Source organism: Taeniopygia guttata, chromosome 5, assembly GCF_048771995.1.
Source record: "Taeniopygia guttata chromosome 5, bTaeGut7.mat, whole genome shotgun sequence".
NCBI lineage: Eukaryota > Metazoa > Chordata > Aves > Passeriformes > Estrildidae > Taeniopygia > Taeniopygia guttata.
In genome coordinates this window covers 34,925,001-34,931,472 of record NC_133030.1, presented here as the reverse complement: position 1 = coordinate 34,931,472, position 6,472 = coordinate 34,925,001, and the positions used below count along the sequence as shown (strand labels likewise).

The 6,472-nt window shown below is 36.7% G+C and overlaps 1 protein-coding gene across 5 annotated transcripts in view; it reads right to left on the bottom strand.

Moving 5' to 3' along the window:
- The window catches only part of MEIS2 (Meis homeobox 2), a 174,829-nt gene that overhangs the window by 54,067 nt on the left and 114,290 nt on the right, over positions 1–6,472 (bottom strand). The window lies entirely within an intron of this gene.

Here is a 6,472-nt window from a genome sequence, read left to right as displayed (position 1 = left end):
CTTAAACAGATTCACATGGTCAGACTATGTCATAATCAGAAATGAATTCCTTGTCTTCCAGGAGCTGCCTCAACTAGTTCTTTCCTGAAAATCTCCAAGGAAATACTCCCCCAGGAACAGCAAGGCAGCAATGAGGCCCTGTGGCTGTATTCTGGAGTTCTCTCTCCTTTCCCTACTTACCCTGCAATTTGGCACTGTCTCAGCTAACACAAACAAACCTTCAAATAAAAATAGTAAAATATTAGCAACTTTCAGGCACTTTCTTTTGGGTGAGCAGTAAAGGCTTGGCAAACGTCTTCTCAAGCAAGCCCAGTGAGACTTATTGCTGTCATTAGGGAAGCAGTCTCTGGCGAGTCCTTGCCTGCAGTGATAGCCCAAGAGAAAGGGAACCTTTTAAATTAATCTAGGTGCAGAAAAGAAAACTAGTGTGGGGGAGGGGAGATGTTTCCAGCAGTTGAAATCTGATGGAAAATATAGAGTGATAACAATATATTTCCTGATTACAGAATGGGTTCTGTAGGTTTGGTTTCACATGAAGGAAAAATCTGCCAAACAGAAAAGTGAGCAAATATGGTCTCTATTATAAATACTTTTGCACAGAAGTGCAGAAAGAAAAACCTATGCCCAGTGCATGATTTTTAGACAGTGGGATCTATTATCCCCTCTGCTCTTGGGTGGGAGAAGGATAATGAAAATCCCAATTATCAAGAGGAATTGAAAGCTTTGTTGCATATCTGAATAGGGCAATGAAATAATTGGTGATTTCTGAACAGGGGCTGCAGGGTATATGCTGGGGATGACCACATTTCTCTTTCCCTCCCCAATGGATCTGGCTACCTGCCTATTTTTGTGTGACTTTATTTGAATTACACAAACTTGGTACATTCGTTTATTGATCTTCATTAAATGCAATTGGGAACATGAATTAGATATGACAACACTTCAAATAAATACATATCCTGTGATAAGACAAAGACGATCCTTATTTCCAACTTCCTTCACACAGTAAATTGATGAGACACAAAGGAGCAAATACAGTTGAACATAAGGGGGTTTCTACTAAATCTCTACTCAAGCTGGCAGTCTTTTCCTTTTGCCTTTCCTCCCTGCTTTGTTGACTTTTAAAAGACTCTGGTTACTTGCACAGTGTTTCTGGAAACAGCATTATTTTGAACAAGGGTTACTCTTTTCAGAAATGCTTATCTGGCACAGCAGGGGACAGAGAAATTGCAATTTTAGTGTAATAGTAATTTCAACAATCAGTCCCAGCACTTCTAAACATAGGAAGCTGGCAATGCTGCCTCTCTTTCTCTCTTTCCAAACACAAGTGGTGCAGTTGCACACTCAGCGCTGATACATCCAGCTTCCTTCCACACCCCAAACTCTGAACACAGCAACCTTTTTTTTTCTTTGTAATTTGTACCAGTATCAATCAGGAAAACTCTGCTAAAGCCGATGATGTTTCACCACCAAAAGCAAAACTGCATGATAATGGAAAATCAAGTCTTTTTGAAAGTTATTGTACAATCTTTCTTGTTCAACCTGAAGAGCACGAGTTTTGAAAGGGCCTCATCCTGGCCTTCTTTCTTAGAGATGCAATTTTGCATCTGCAATCAGTTTAAACCACAATTTAATTACAGTCATAAACCTTGCCAATTACACATCCAAATGTCTGATTTGTGAAGCACTTGGGTAGTTAGGTAACCGCATATAGGACTTGCATTGAAAGTGCCCTTTGAGCTTGGATGAGAAAATTAGTACTAAAAATTGAATGTTGTTTCAGTTTTTCAATATTTTATGTTTGTTTCTGTCTTTCAGTTTTTATTTTCTATTTTCTGAAAGTGTGACTGTGATGACAGGGAGGAAAACTAAGCTCATCAGAACTAGTTAGAGTCAGAACTAGGTAGACACACTACTTGGAATGAAGTTGTTTATATTTTTTAATATCTTTAACGATGATGTTTTATCATGTTTTATTTAGATGGCTCATCTAAAATATCATGGTTGGAAGAAAAAACACTAATAAAGGAAATTTTCCCTGCAGGCTAGCTGGACTGGAAACATACAACTCTGCATGACACTTTCACTAGCCACAGATTTGCTAAGAAAAGGATTGTAAGGCACTACTACATGAAGTAATTTGAAAGTTGAAGCAATAAAGTACAGTGTAAATAATTCAATTTTTGGAGAGAGTGGGGGAAGTTGAGCTTGTCTTAAGTGGGTGGATCTATTACTGGCAGTGGAGGCTGCATCAGTAAAATTCATCTTCTGAAACAAAATGTTTCTTCTTTAGACATGGTGACACTATGTAGAAATAACATTTCACACAGCAGCTTTTCGTATTAAATTCATAAACAAGAAATTGCTGACTAGAGAAAGGATCCTTTGGTTCATCAAGCCTTTTCTTTTGGTATATTTCATCCTCAGCTCCCTGGTTTATCTCTTTATCCTTCAGTCTTTTCTCTCCTGAGATAAAAATGTCCAGCTGTCTCTTAAACTCATTTAGATTACTTGCTTCACTGGCCAATTATTCCATATGTTTACTACTGTTTCAGGCAGAATTATGTTACTTAATTCCCAGTTTACTCTTGATTTCCTAGATTTGCAACATGTCTCCAAGGTCTCAGTCTACTGATTTTAAGAAGCAACGTTCATATTTTGCATTGTAAAAATACATAGAACATTTTCGTATCCTTAGCTATCCCTTAGTGTTCTCAAAATTAGGTAAGTATTCATCTTGTCTATGAACAACAGAAGTATATCAAGGTTAAATCCATGTCTTTAGCTTTCTTTTCCTCCTGAGTTTATAGCCTCTTCTTTTTTCAATGAGTCCCTCCAAGCTCTCAAGGAAGAGAGGTGTCTAATGTCTCCTTGAGACATGGGTACTCATTCCAACGAGTAGGTTCATCTCAGAGGTACCAACCTTTTTTTTTTTTTTGCCAGTGAGAACAGACCTATCCTTTCTGGGTTTTTGTGATAAATATTTTCTTAAAGGGATATATCAAAAGTGAGATATGACAGAAAGTGCAGTGACTGCCAGATCACTTCTCACTTCATTAGAGCGCTTTTTGCAATGCCTGTATGGTATCTGTTACCTGTCTGTTTTCTGCTATCTGCTATACCTGTGTGGTAGCTTCTGCAAATATTATTTGATGTTGCAATAGAAACTGAGATTTCTCATCCAAGTGACTGGTCCTTTTAACTTGCCCAGAAAGGGAAGGTTTTCTTGGCTTGACGAAAGTGGGGACAGTACATTCTCCCTCTTTTTGAGAAGGGATGATTCTCTCCTTAGAAGCTAAACTTCATCAAAGAGTGAAACCTATATATAATTTCAGGTTGAATTTTGTTACCAATTGCTACAAATCAAACCACATGGTTCAGTTTGTGAACCTTTCATAAGCTAAACCCTACAGTGTTTACATAGCATTACAAGACACATAATTAAAAACAAAAAAAATCGGTGCTGCAGATGAAAGTCTACCAAAAAAATAGCATCTCAAGAATCTGCCCAAGGGCTGAAGTCTGGGGTTTGGTTTTGGCTTCAGAACTTTTCCCCAAAATCAGCAGGACTCCACCCTGTTTTAAGGTTTAATTCTGGGTCTTGATGACTGATCTGACTTCTGCTGGCATTTCTTCATGAAATGTGTGAGGTTGATTGTTTTCTCATTTACATAGTGAACATGAGAAATAACGGTGTTTGAGAAATATCCATCAGAAAGCAACAATTTTTAACTTGTGGACTCTTAATTTTCCATTGCATGTTTTAATCATGTTCTGCAGAGGACAATTTAATCTACATACACAAGGCTCGCTTTTTTACTTGTCTTCTGTGCATTTGTTGAAGTGAGGCCCATTCCAAGTTCTGGTTTCTATATACTGAAAAACATTTCTCTATAAAAGTGAAAATATCAAGAAATTCTAGGGAAAATTCAGTGAAAATATTCTGAGAAAACACTTTAATGTTTTCCAGTCAGAAGCTATCCAGAATAAACCATCTGCTGCTTAACGTAAGCAAAACCTTTGTAGTTATCAGTTGCTTTTTGGAAAAGATCAATAATATCCCAAGTAAGTGGTAAGTAAATATATAAAAAAGAGTTTCCAGCCTTTCTGACTTTCAAAGTTGTAAAACATTTCCATTGAAGACATGTAGTGAATTGAAGCAACTGAAGTCAGCTGGGACTTTCCCCAGTTTTTACAGACTGTTCAGGAGTAATCCAGAGATTCTCAGATGGCCGACTACAGGAAGAAAACCACTGATATACAGATATCATTTGGATAATCCTCCTAAGTTTTTAATATTCAGTTAAACTTGCTTCCAAATGGAAGCATAAGACCAAGAGACTCATGAGCACCTTCTTTATTTGTCATATATGTCTCGACTAAGTGAATACTGATATAAAGACTATAAACAATTGGAAATTAAAAATAATTTAAAATCTGAAAATGTATATGTCTTAAAGGTCGTGCAGGTATTGGCATTGCAGAAACCCAAGGAAAGACAGATGTAAAAAAGGTAGCTGAGTTGTTTCCATTTCAAATAAGTTTAACCTAGGAAAAAACTTAAAATGTATGCTTCTAATGTTTTCCTCAATTTCTCATTATTTTCTATAGGACTGTGGCACTAGTCAGGTATGGCATTTAATCCTTATAGTGTTACCTCCATAAATTAATATTTTCTGTCTCCAAAATAGGTATTCCTTTGGCATGTTGATTTACTAAACCCAAACATATTCTCACTATATTTACTAAAAATAGATGAATCAGTGAATTGGTTTGCAAAGAGTTAATCTCTACATTTGAAGTTTTTTCTAAAGCTTAGATTTTAGCTCCCTGAAAACCTAGTGTAGGGCTTCTTACCTGCTGTCAGAGTCCTCTCCTATCTATCCTGTGCTGTCTATCTTCAATCTCCTCTCAGAAAAACAGATATAATTCTATCTCTTCTCATTAAAACCAGTTATACTTTTTTAAATGTTACCTGGACCTAGAAATGGCAATCTGAATTTCAAAGTCATATCAGATATGTGAGCAGAATTCTTTTCTTAAGTGTCTACACAACAAGTTACAGCATTAATAGTAAGTCAGTATAATAGCAATCTGGAGAAATGTCTAAATCTTTCACAAGTATTTTCTTTTTCCTTTGCAGCCTTTACCTTCTCACTTGCACCACAATCTACCAAGGTGCTCGAGCATGGTGGCAGCTTCAAGCACATTAAGTATTGTCCGTGTGATATGCGCACACAGTATTTTCAAATACAGCATCACACATACACGTGGGCCTGGATCTATGTCTGGAAATGTGATTCCTGTTCAAGTAGCTCTCCAGCCTGATTTCAGAAGAAACACTCTTATCTAGCAAAGAATTTTAATCATATGCTTGAGCTTCATTCAAAACAATGAGAAAGATGTGTACAAGTGCTTAACTCTCAAAATACTAGAGCCTGTGCTCCATTGTTTAAAATAATTATGAAAAAAAATAATAATTTTGCTATTTTTTATCCTTTTTATTCTATTAGTTCTACTCATCAATTTTTCTTGTATCTTTTTTCTGCTGCAAATGCTTTAACAGACTGCAGCAATAATGCTCATAAAACTCTTCGTCCTTCATTGTCAATGTACATTTTTAGCCGCCTTCTGTTGATTTTGCCTCATACACTCAGACTGGACTAGACTTGTTTTTCTCAGTCTTGCCCTTTGCAATTTTTGCCTCACTTTGCAGCTCTGCTCACTTACAGTGGTTTCTTTGTCTTTCCATCAATTGAGATGTAAAAAGGGTAATTTAGGAAGGTGGGAGGATATAGAGTGGGAAGTGAGGATGAGGAAATCTTCAAAAAGTTTTGCCTGTTTTTTACCTTGTCATGCAGCCTTACATAAAGCAGTTTCTCCTGGCCATGGCAGGCCAGACTACTTTCTCCCTAGCATATTATGGATAACCTTTCAACAAAACAGTAAAGTTGTTGCCTAATTTTAAGTGCACACATAAATTTTATTATCTTCAATAATCACAAGTTAAAGATCAGCATAAACTGCCTTGATTTGCCAAGTAAGGATGAGTTAAACAATTGTTCTTAGTGCTCCTCATTGAATCTTGGCCTAAAGGTTGGCCAAACCAGTCTTCCACCCTACTGGAAAGTATCCAAGCTTCCAGTACTGTGTATTATCTATCTGTGTCAACTAGTCTGATAACCATTTCTTGTTCACTAAGGAAAAGGCTAAGTTTCTGCCTTTGACTCTGATCCCTGTGTGCCCCTGTCACTAAATCTTAACTCAGCACATCTGAACTGCTACTCTTTCAACAGCTGATCAAATGTGCATATCGTCAAAAGCAATGTAAGCTTCTGGTTTGAACCCACTTAATTATTTATTTTTGAATCGTGTATTTATTTTTAGAACAAAGGTGCTGGGCTATTCAAAATGTAATGTAGAAGCCTTTGAACCCTTTTAGCCTCCATATTCTAGAAGAGTATACAATAAC